Source organism: Talpa occidentalis, unplaced genomic scaffold (assembly GCF_014898055.3).
Source record: "Talpa occidentalis isolate TD23 unplaced genomic scaffold, MPIMG_talOcc4v2.1 talOcc4.11, whole genome shotgun sequence".
Classification (NCBI taxonomy): Eukaryota; Metazoa; Chordata; class Mammalia; order Eulipotyphla; family Talpidae; genus Talpa; species Talpa occidentalis.
In genome coordinates, this window is record NW_023601104.1 from 37735966 (window position 1) to 37748821 (window position 12856).

General features: G+C 35.9%; 1 pseudogene; it reads left to right on the forward strand.

The window, feature by feature from the left end:
• The first annotated feature begins 2196 nt into the window (after positions 1 to 2196).
• LOC119238838 (olfactory receptor 4F15-like) lies at positions 2197 to 3134 on the forward strand (annotated as a pseudogene).
• Positions 3135 to 12856: the final 9722 nt, after the last annotated feature.

Below are 12856 nucleotides of genomic sequence, written 5' to 3' on the forward strand. Positions count from 1 at the left end.
ATTGAACAGTGCTTTCACCTCCTTTGTTAGACTTATTCCAAAGTTTTAAAAAATTTTTATGCTACTATACATGGCACTGTTATCTTGATTTAATTAATTGCAAATATCTGCTTACATTTTTTTTTAAATTTTTTTTCTTTTAATAGAGGCATGTTTATTTATTTATTTATTTGTTTGTTTGTTTTGTTTATACATGCACTGGGTACAGTCAGAAGCACGGGAGGGTGAGAGAATTCACCAGAGCCAGAGCAGGGAGCAGAGCAGGCAGAAGGACCGAAGTACACTGCTGAGAGGAGCAGTGGGAGGCAGGAGAAGTCTGCGCACCATGTGGGACCCTTCTCCGGTGGCCGGGGAGCAGCCGGGGATTGAACCGGCGCCGCAGAGGCCGTGGGCAGCTTCGCAACCCAGTGCTCAACTGCTGCGCCACGGGGAGGCCTCGGCTTACATTTTAATTTTAGCTCTGAAGGCCCATTTTCTTCTCATTTCCAGAACTGTAAAATATATATTTTGTGTGTTTTTTAATAAAACGGTTTCTGATAATTTGTTCCAGCAGAAATAGGGAGTTATATAAAGTTTATTTAAAGCAAATAACTTCCAATGGGAGTCAGAGATCTTGACGCTGGTAAAGCTGTTCCATGAATTACCTTTGTGATAATAATGAGCAAGTAATTTTCTACATCTTTCATGGAAATTGTTTCACTGGTAAAAGATGGATGTTGTTCTTATCAAGAATATTCCATTGATAAGTAGACCTTTGATGATTTACCATTTGCAGTAGTTTATCCATAAAAAAATTGTAATTTTGTCCTCATCTGGGATGTAAATTTGTCCTCATCCCTCATTGGATCTGGCTACTATCTGTTAGTTCTTTTTAATGGAGCTTATCTTTATAACTCAAACATCCTTTTACTGACACAGACATTATTTGTCTCTTTTCTCCAGTATTTGTTTCTTAAGTTTTTCCTGCACTTGGAGTATTTATTTATAAGATAGTCCTTTTATGTTCTTATCTTTGGGGATCCAAGGAGTGTGTATATACATATTTATGTACAGGAAAGAATATCTTACTTCATTAAATATTTTGTGCCAACATGAGGTGTTAATATGATAATTGTTTTCATGGAAGACTTTCAATTTCTTAGAAATAGAGATTATTGTGGAGTGTATCACTTATAAAATAAAATGATATTTTAAGTTTGAAATATATGACAGGCCATTGATGGACAATTTAATATTAGTAGTTAAAGTCTCATTAACTTTGATGACAATACTTTCTGTGCAGATTTACTCTGTGTAAGTAAGCAACTTCAGGAATGAGACTTGGGATGGTGTGATAACTGCTATTTTGCAAACTAAAACATGTTATAATAGGAAACTGACTATGATACACTCTTTTAATACAGTAACATTCTTTAGTCCCATTAAGTTTTTTATTTGACAAATGTGAAGCAATCATTAAATTGTTGATTTCATTAGTATTGGTGATTGTGATAGAAGTAACAGCTACTCATATGAATCAGACATGATACATATACCTCAATTAATTGGAGAGGTAGAAATTCATGGTAAAGTGAGGCACTGTGAAATAATGCTAACAAGCAAAGGGAGTATAGAGATTTGGGCAAAACTGGAGGATTTTACAAATGAGGAAGCATTTGAGTTGGAAAAATGAATACTGGATTTTGTGATTTAGAGTACAGAATGAGAAAAATTTGCAAAATGCAAGAAAAATTTAAAAGTCATATTCAGCGATATGAATAACAGAATGAGATTTTGAAAACTAATGTTGTGCAAGAAGGATTGTTAGTTGGTTCACAGGAATGGCCAGAGTCATATTGAGTCATATCAAATCAGAGTCAAAGTATTTGAAGATGACTTTATATGCCATTGAACATTATGAAGTAGGAAACATTCATGTAATATACAAAGAGAGCAAAAGGGAAATAGGCTCAGGTAGAATTAATTTAGTAGTGATTTTGAAAATCATAGTGTCATCTGGGAATCAGCTGACTCCTCTAAGTAGAAGTCCAATGTGCATGTGATGAAGAGTATCTGCCTATGGGAGATACTAATATAATACTTGTTTTCATGGATGGGAGTCTTTCTTTCTTGTGCACTAATACTTTTCTAGGCAATTCTTTTTTATTTTCTCTCTTCCTGTAGGTAACATGAAAACTCATACTAGTGTCTGAGGCAATGGATGGAATGAATCACTCCACAGTATCAGAGTTTGTGTTTCTGGGACTCACCAATACTTGGGAACTCCAATTTCCCCTTTTTTCTTCACCATTTTGAGCTACTTAGCAAGTATGATGGGAAACCTTGTCATTGTGGTCACTGTAATCTTGGATGCTCATCTGCACTCCCCTATGTATTTCCTCCTTGCTAACCTCTCAATCATTGATATGTTATTTTGTTCCATTGTAGCTCCTAAAATGATTTGTGATATTTTCAAGGGGCACAAAGCCATCCCCTTTTGGGGATGTCTTACTCAGATCTTCATTAGTCATGCTGTTGGGGGCACTGAGATGGTGCTGCTTATCGCCATGGCCTTTGACAGATATGTGGCCATTTGTAAGCCCCTTCACTACCTGACCATCATGAGTCCAAAAATGTGTGTATCTTTTTTAGTCACTTCTTGGATCATTGGTTTTATCCACTCATTGATTCAAATAGTTTTTGTAGCAGATTTGCCTTTTTGTGGCCCAAATGTATTGGACACTTTTTATTGTGACCTTCCCCGGTTCCTCAGACTGGCCTGCACAAACACTGAAGAACTGCAGTCCATGGTCACTGTTAATAGTGGGTTCATTACTGTGGGTTCCTTTGTCTTTCTGGTGATCTCCTACATTTTCATTCTGTTCACAGTTAGGAAACATTCCTCGGGTGGGTTATCCAAGGCCCTTTCCACTTTGTCAGCTCATATTACTGTGGTAATTTTGTTCTTTGGACCACTGATGTTTTTCTATACATGGCCTTATCCTACGTCACACTTGGATAAATATCTTGCTATTTTTGATGCATTCATCACTCCTTTTCTGAATCCAGTCATCTATACATTCAGGAACAAAGAGATGAAAGTGGCAATGAGGAGACTGTACAGTCGTCTTATGCATTATAGGAAGATTTCCTAAATGAATTGGCTGTGAAGAAATAGAACTACAGATTCTCCTTCAAGCTGGTTGCAGAAGATATTTCTCAATTTTAGCGGAATAATCAAAACTTGGGCTTTGTTATAGGCCTAGAAACCCATTAATGTGCCATGTGTATCACTATTAACTTAGAAACAAAGTTATTTTGACAGTCTATACATCAAAATGTTAAAAACCAAACATATGTTCTTTGTAAATTATGAAGTTGAGAAAGAATTATGTAATTGAGCAAATCAGAACATTTTATCCTTTTTCTATATTGGAACTTTTTTTTTTTGGTAGACAAGCTATGCATTTGTAGTATCTTTCATCTAATTACTGCCTATTTTGATTTTAAGTCTTTGTTTCTATTCTGTTTGCTTCTTATTTTCTCAGTTTCTACATATTTTTTCTCCCCACCAGGCTTCCCTATCAAGGAGTCAGGAAATTGCTAATCATATTTCAGTATTTTAGAACAGACTTTTAACTCCATTTGTTCTAATCCCCCCAATGGCCAGGAATTAAAGGATGACTACCATTTGCACAAGGGCATACACCTAAAAGTTATCATAGAGAGGTTTTCAGTTTAGTGTCCTTATATTTAAAATTAATTGCCTATTTAATTACTGCTTATCTTATACTTTTTTATTTTTATTTCTGTAGGTCTATTTGAGGACAGATTTTTACAACTCTCCTTTAGTATTCTTTCTACAGAGTAAATGATAACTGACACTTTGCACTTTTTAAAAATCTTTTCTTAATTCTTTCCTAATTTCTATCATTAGTATACATTTCCTTGTTCAGGTCCTACCAATGCTGAATTTTAAACTATTGCTTTAATTATTAAAATTAATGTTAAATATTCAGTATTAAACAGTATTCATTGTCTACAGTTGTGTTCAGGAAGATCTCTAATTAAATTATATTTTAGGATGAAGTTTCCCTAAATACTTATAATTGATGATGTTCTCTTTTCTGTGGGAAACAAATGTGATTGGTGAATTATATAGTATGATTAAGTAAGTCACACTTAAATCATTGTGTCTTTCCCAGAAAGAGAAATTTTAAATAGCAGCAAAAAGAAAATGAACTATTCCAAAATATGTGTAGGTTTTCTTTTTTCATTAATTGTGCAGGTTGTTATTTGGCATGGTTACTGAGACAGAAACAGAAAACAGCCAATTACTTGAAGTTTCCTTCTTGGGTTATGGAATTATGATTGGCTTTCATCTGTACTAGTATAGGTAATAATTGACTTGACTCACACAGTGCTTTTGAAAGTTTAGGTATTGTTCTAAGTGCTTTACCTTGAACCTTTTGAAGATGGCACTCTCATTAATCCCATTTTACAGAGAAATCTGAGGTACAAAGATGTTAAATATTCTCAGGGTCCATTAGGTAATAATCCTGGACTAAAAAACTGCACAGTGAATCTAGGATCTCTTGTCTAGGATCTCCTTCCCTGTAATGTGTCACCTATAACATGAAATATCAGAATAAATCCTTTATTTGGAAATTGTCTCTGTTTGTGGGCCATCCTCTGTGTGGTCCCATCATCCCAAACCTAGTAGTTTTGGGATCAAATGAATTTCAAAAATTTTATTGTGTATACAGAACCAACCAGGTATTTTGTTCTAGACACTCACTAGTATGAAGGAATGTGAAATCCCTGACACAGTGTATAAGAAGGAACCTAAATGTTCAAGTATATATTTGAATGGATCTACTATGTATAACTGACTTAGATAACAAGTAACTCTGTCCCTCTGAGGGGGAGGCGGGACATGGCATCACCAAACCAGTCTTAAGAAAAATGTCATGAGGAATGACTGGGTACTACTCAGAAAGTATTTATGATAATGCTGCTCCCAGTATTTTCCCCAAAATTATTGGTGGCCATTTGCCTGCATCATCATAAACCAGGTAAAATGGAATACTACAACATTTTGTAGACTATTGGACATAGTCTGACTCTTTGATACCTGAAGGGTCAATGGTCCTTTTGTTTGAATGGAGGTACATGGAACTAAGGAGTTAGTTCAGTCCTAATATAGATTAGTCATATAGTAGATCCACAAAATGATAATTCCCCAGACCTCATTACATTTTCTGTATGCATAATTTTAGTTGATATACTTGGTAGTTGGCTTAACACCCACACTCTTTCCTTATAGCTATTGTAGAGGGAAGGGACAGAAGCTATCCCATTCATAAACTAAGATAATATTTCAAAAATATATTCTGTAGGGATATTTGTGGCAAGAAGATACTCAAAAGACACAGAAATGATGATCCCCATCCTATCTGCATTCAATTAACCACTGTGGGCCCTAAAAAACAGGACCCATCATGAAGAATTATAATGTACTATTGAAAACCAACCCACTAGCACTGTTAATTGTAAATGCTGTACCAAAAGTGGTAACTTTGATAAAACAGAGTATCACTGTTTTGGTATATATGTGATTATATTGACTTACTGAGTTTTCCATATCCTTCAGAAAAGAATATTAGAAATATTTATATGAAATGGACAAAAGTATACATTTATAGTTTTACCCTTTGCTACAATATAGACTGAAGAGATCTGGACCACCTGAATATATCATCATAATTATGCAATATTATTAGTGACATTAAAACTATCCAACCAGATGATCCAGAAATTGCAAGAACAGTGGATGTATTGGTAATACATGTGTTCACAAGGAAAGGAATAATTTCTATGAAGTATGAGAAAATTTCCACATCATTAAAACTTTAGGACTTCAAAATGGATCAAATTCTTAAATGTGAGACATATGAACAATAAAACTCATAGAAAAAAATATAAGGGAAAAATTCCTTGACTTTGATGTTGACAATTATTTCCATGGAAAGATACTAAAATCACAGACAATCAAAGCTAAATGGGACTACAACAAACTAAAATTTTTGCAAAGGAAGCAATCAATAAAACAAAGGGCACCATATACAATGGGGGAAAATATTTGCACACTCTATGATAAGGTGTTAATAGTCAAAATGTATAAGGAACTCAAACAACTTGATAGCAAAATGGCACTTTATCCAGTTTTTAAAATGTGCTTTGTCTTAACAGACATTTTTCCAAAGACCTATAAATGATCAACAAAAAGGTAAAAGATATCACTAATAATATACAAAAAGGTAAAAGATATCACTAATAACTGGAGAAATATAAATAAAATCACAATGAATTATTACCAAATAACTGTTAGGATGGTTATTACCAAAAATGATGACCTATCAAATGCTGGTGAGAATGTGAAGAAAGGGAACTCCTGTGCACTGTTGGTGAGATTGCCAATTGGTAGAGCCATTATGGGATGCAGTATTGAGATTCCTCAAAAAATTAAAAATTGGATCATATGGCAGCTCCATCTTTCACAGGTTGAGCAATAGCCACACAGCTTTCCTTAGTGGTTGGACCGGTTTGCATTCCCACCATAGAAAAAGAGAAATACCAGATGGTCTCACTCATAGCAGGAATTTGGAAAAGCTAAATAAAGGACCAGGAAAAACTAATTATAATAAAGTAAAAACCAAAATCAACAAGCAACGATAAACCAGAGACTTTATACAGGTGGGGAGAATGGAGTAGGATGAAAACAAGGCGGGTGGGAATTTTATGGGGACTATAACCATGACGAAAATGCATATATTGCGCAAAAATGAAAAATGATGTAAAAAATATATAAAAACAAAACAAAACAAAATAAAAAAAGGCTAAACTACCATGTGATTTAGCATTTCTACTTCTCGATATATAACCAAAGGAAATTAAATCAGTATCTTGAGGAGATATCTGTATATCCATTGTTATTGCACTCCATTAGGTAGAATCATTCACAATAGCTAAGATAAGAAACCAATGTTAATGTCTTTCAATGAATGACATTCTAGCTCCATCCATGTTGCTGCAAATTGCATGAGTTTATCTTTTTTTAATGCTGAGTAATATTCCATGGTGTATATGTACCACATCTTCTTGATCGAGTCATCTAGATATCCATTGTATATCCATTGTATATCTGTGGTATCCATTGTTATTGCACTCCATTAGGTAGAATCATTCACAATAGCTAAGATAAGAAACCAATGTTAATGTCTTTCAATGAATGACATTCTAGCTCCATCCATGTTGCTGCAAATTGCATGAGTTTATCTTTTTTTAATGCTGAGTAACATTCCATGGTGTATATGTACCACATCTTCTTGATCGAGTCATCTATTTTTGGGCATTTGGGTTGTTTCCAAAGCTTAGCTATTGTAAACAGCGCTGCTATAAACATAGGGTGCAGGTGCTCTTTGGAATTAATGTTTCTGTGTCCTTTGGGTAAATACCTAGGAGTGGAATTGCTGGATCATATGGAAGCTCTATGTTTAGTAGGTCCAGAAATCTCCACACAGCTCTCCATAGTGGTTGGACCAGTTTGCACTCCCATCAGCAGTGCAGGACAGTTCCTTTCTCTCCACATCCTCGCCAATATTTGTTGTTGCTGGTATTTTTAGTATGTGCCATTCTCACTGGTGTGAGATGGTATGTCATTGTAGTTTTGATTTGCATTTCCCTGATTACAAGTGATGTTGAACAATTTTTCATATGCCTGTTGGCCATTTGCATTTCCTCTTCAGAGAAGTTTCTTTTTAGCTCTTCTGCCCATTTTTTGACTGGATTATTTTCTTTGTTTTTGTTGAGTCTCATCAGCTCTTTGTAGATTTTTGTGATCAGTCCTTTATCATTAGTATTGTGTGCAAAAATGTTCTCCCAGTTGGTGGGGTTTCTCTTTGTTTTTGTTATTGTCTCTTTTGCTGTGCAGAAGCTCTTTAATTTGATGTAGTCCCAGCTGTTGATCTTTGCCTTCACTGTCACTGCTTTGGGTGATGTGTCTGTAAAGATGTCTTTGATGTGCATATCATGTAGTGTTTTGCCTATATTTCCTTCTATGTATTTTATGGTTTCAGGGATTATGTCTAGTTCTTTAATCCATTTTGAGTTGGTTTTTGTGCATGGTGTTAGGTAGTAGTCAAGCCTCATTCTTTTGCATGTAGTGACCCAGTTTTCCCAGCACCATTTATTGAATAAACTTTCTTTGCTCCAGTGCGTATTCTTTGCTCCTTTGTCAAAGATTAGTTGACCATAAATGTGTGGGTTTATTTCTGGATTTTCTATTCAATTCCATTGGTCTGTGTGTCTATTCTTGTTCCAATACCATGCAGTTTTGATGATTATGGCTTTGTAGTATAGTTTGAAGTCTGGGAGTGTGATGCCTCCATTCCCTTCTTTTTTTTTCAGGAGAGGGTTTTTGGTGATTCCATATGAATTTCATCAATAAATGTTCTATTTCTTTGAAGAATGACATTGAAATTTTTATTGGAATAGCATTAACTCTGTATATTACTTTTGGTAGGATGGCCATTATAATAATGTTTATTATTCCAATCCATGAGCCAGGGATGTCTTTCCATTTCTTTGTGTCTTCTTCTATTTCTTTTAACAGTGTTTTATAGTTTTCTTTGTATAGGTCCTATACCTCTTTTGTTAGATTTTCCCAAGTATTTGATTTCTGTTGTTTTGATAATAAAAGGGATTTTTTTTATTTCTTCTTCAGATTTATTGCTTGTGTATAGGAAGGCTACTGACTTTTGCGTGTTAATTTTGTATCCTGTCACTTTACTGAACTGATTGATGAGTTGAATTAGTTTTTCTGTGGAGTTTTTGGGGTTCTCTATGTATATTATCATATCATCTGCAAATAGTGATGGTTTGACTTCTTCTTTGCCTATTTGGATTCCTTGTATGTCTTTCTCTTGTCTAATTGCTCTGGCTAGGACTTCTAGTATTATATTGAAAAGCAGTGGTGAGAGTGGACATCCTTATCTTTTTCCAGATCTTAATGGGAATGCTTTCAGCTTTTTGCAATTGCGAATGATACTGGCTGTTGGCTTGTCTTATATGGCCTTAATGATGTTGAGGTATGTTCCTTGTATCCCAAGAATTTCAAGGGATTTTATCATGAATGGGTGTTGCACTTTATCAAAAGCTTTCTTGGCATCTATTGATATTATCATATGGTTTTTATATTTCTTTTTGTTGATGTGTTGGATAACGATTGATTTTCAGATTTTGAACCATCCTTGTGTTCCTGGAATGAATCCTACTTGGTAGTGGTGAATTATCTTTTAGATACATTGTTGGATTCTGATAGCTAAAATTTTATTGAGGATTTTTGCATCAGTGTTCATTGGGGAGATTGGCCTGTAGTTTTCTTTTTTGTGTGTTGTCCTTTTTCGGTTTTGGTATTAGTGTAATGTTGGCTTCATAGAATGTGTTTGGTATTATCCCTTCCTTCTAAATTTTTTGGAAGAGTTTGTGAAGGATAGGCACTAATTCATTTCTGAACGTTTGGTAGAATTCATTTGTAAATCCATCAGGTCCTGGGCTTTTGTTTTTGGGGAGGTTTTTGATTACCATTTCAATTTTGCTGCTTGTAATTGGTCTGTTTAGGTGTTCTATTTCTTCTTTTTCTAGCTTTGGGTGATTGTAGAGTTGTAGGAATTTGTCCATCTCCTCTAGATTGTTGAACTTGTTTCCATATAACTGTTCATAGTAGTTTCTGATTATTCTTTTGATTTCTGCTGTTTCCATTGTGATTTCTCCTCTTTCATTTATGATCCTGTTTTATGATCATTTATTTCTGCTTTCTCCCTTTTTTCCTTTGTGAGCCTTGCTAGGGGTTTGTCTATTTTATTGAGTTTTTTGAAGAACCAGCTCTTGGTTTCATTGATCTTTTGGATTGTTTTTTCAGTTTCAATTTCATTTATTTCTGCTTTGGTTTTTATTATTTCTTTTCTTCTACTGGTTTTGGGTTTTTTTTGTTGTTCTTTTTCTAGATCTTTGAGCTTCGAGATTAGGTTGTTTCTTTAAGTTCTTTCTTGTTTCTTGATGTGAGCCTCTATTGCTACATATTTTCCTCTTATTACTGCTTTTGCTGCATCCCATACATTTAGGAAAGTGGTGTCCTCCTTGTCATTCAATTCAAAGATTTTTTTAATTTCTTCTTCAATCTCCTCATTAGTCCAGTGGTCTTCCAGTAGTGTGGTTTTTAATCTCCATGAGGTAGGAGATTTCCTTGCCTTCTTTTTATGGTTTATTTCTACTTTGATGCCTTCATGGTCAGAAAAGATGGTTGGTATGATTTCAATCTTCTTGGTGTAGCTGTCTGATGTTTGTCTTGGGTCCCAGTATGTGATCGATCTTGGAGAATGATCTGTGTGTGCTTGAGAAAAATGTGTACTCAGATTTTTTTGGTTTAGTGTTATATATATGTCTGTTAATCCCAAGTGCTCTAGATCCTTATTTACAGCTTTACTGTCTTTACTTATTTTTTGTCTTGTTGATCTATCCAATGTTGATGGTGGTGCTGAAGTCTCCCACTATATACGTGTTTTCTCTGATGTCTGGTTTCAAAGATGATAACAGTTGCTGATATATTTTGGTGCTCCTTCGTTTGGTGAATATATGTTAAAGAATGTTATTTCTTCTTGAAGTATTGCCCCCTTGATCATAATGTAGTGACCGTTAGGGTCTCTTTTTACCTTTTTAAGTTTGAAATCTGTTTTATCTGATATAAGTATAGCTGTTCCTGCTTTCTTTTTTGTTCCATTTGCTTGTAGGATTGTTTTCCATCCTTTAACTTTGAGTCTATTTTTATCTTTTGTAGCTAAATGTGTTTCCTGGAGTCAGCAAAAGTTTGGGTTTTGTTTCTTAATCCAGCCTGCGATTCTGTGTCTTTTTATTGAAGAGTTTAGTCCATTTACATTTAGAGTTAATATTGATATGTTAGCATCTGTATTTGCCATTGTGTTTGTCTTTCCTTTGATTTTATTTATTTATTCTTTTAATAACTTTTATTTTTTTTGGCTTTCTTTCATTGTTATTCGTCCCTCTGAGGTTCTGGCTTTAGGACTCCTTGTAGTATTTTTTGGAGTGGGGGTTTAGTCGTAATGAAATTCCACAGTTTCTGTTTGTCTGGGAAGGTCCTTATTATTTCTTCATAGAGGAAGGAGAGCTTTGCGGGATAGAGTATTCTTGGTTGGCATCTGTTTTCTTGGAGTCTGTTGACTATGTCCCTCCATTCTCTCCTTGCCCATAGTGTTTCTTCAGAGAAGTCTGATGTCAGTCTGATTGGTTTTCCTTTGAAAGTTATCTGTTTCTTCCCTCTTGTCAGCTTCATTATTTTTAACTTGATTTGGATTCTTGGGGGCTTTACTATTATGTGTCTTGCTGTATTTTTCCTTTCATTATGGAAGTTAGGTGTTCTTCTTGCTTCTTGTATACCAATTTTCAGCTCCTTCTTCACGTTTGGGAAGTTCTCTTCAATTATTTCCTTGAATATTTTCTCTGTTCCTACATCTCTCTCCTCTCCTTCTTGGATTCTTATACCTCTTGTATTTCCTTTCCTCATGGAGTCAGATAGTTCCCGAAGTCTTTCTTCAGTCTTTTTCCTTCATACTTCTCTTTCCTTTTCTGTTTTGGTTCTTTTTATTTCTGTGTCTTCAAGAGTACTTATTCATTCTTCCATTTCATCTATTCTGCTTTCATTGCTTTTCCCAGAGTTCTTAGCACTAGCACCTCCATTAATTCTTTGATCTCCTGCATTTCTTTTACTTCCCTCTTTAGGACTCAATTTCATTCTTCAGAGTGTTGTTTTCCTTAATGACTTCCATCAGTTTTTTAATCACGGCAATTTTAAATTCTTTTTCTGGAAGGCTCAGAAGTTCTTCCAAGTCACTGTAGTTTCATGTTGGTGGGTAGTTTTTTTTTTGTGGTGTGTCATTTTTCTGAGGCATTGCTATGTTGCTTGTAGTTTTTCTTTTCCCTGCTGCCTGTCTTCTAATTTGCCTTATGTGTTGGGACACTGTGCCACTGGTACTGGCTGGCATCTTTTTGGTGTGTTCTTTCAGGAGTTTCAGAAATTGGCAATCCAAATGAGTCAAAAACTGTTATGCCAGAAGTCTATTGAGGCAGTGGTACTTTGAGTATGTTAATGGTTACTGTCACAGAATCTCTCCTCCTGTGTTTAGTTACAAATGTGCATCTTGAAGTCCCACAGACTTCCCTGGAGGAGGGGCAGCTGGATTGCACTCTGGTTTCCAAATCTATGGATCCTCTTCTGGGCTCCGACTTCCTGCCAGGTGGGACCGGGCTTGTGGGGGCCTTCAGCTCACCTCTGACTGTGCAGGGAACCTTCTCTCTCTGGCTCCACAGGGAGCCTTCTGCCAGATTCAAGCAGTCTTTATTGAAGAAAGGTCCCTGTTCTAAAATGGTGCTTTGGAGACAGGCACCCTCCTCCACGCGCCTGGTCTACCCCAGCCATGGGTGCTCGCTCCCCCTCTGGGTTCGGACTGCTGGCCTGAAGGGGCCTGGCATGGGCAAACTCCCCAGCTCACCTCTGGCTCATCTGGGAGCCTTCTGCCAGTTTGAAGCAGTCTTTATTGAAGAAAGGTCCCTATTCTAAAATGGTGATTCGGAGATAGGCACATTCTCCTGCACGCTGGATCTGCCCCAGCCATTGGTGCCCACTCCCCCTCTGGGCTCTGACTGCTGGTCAGAATGGGCCTGGCTTGGGCAAACTTCCCAGCTCACCTCTGACTCCTCCGGGAGCCTTCTGCCGGTTTCAAGCAGTCTTTACTGGAGAAGG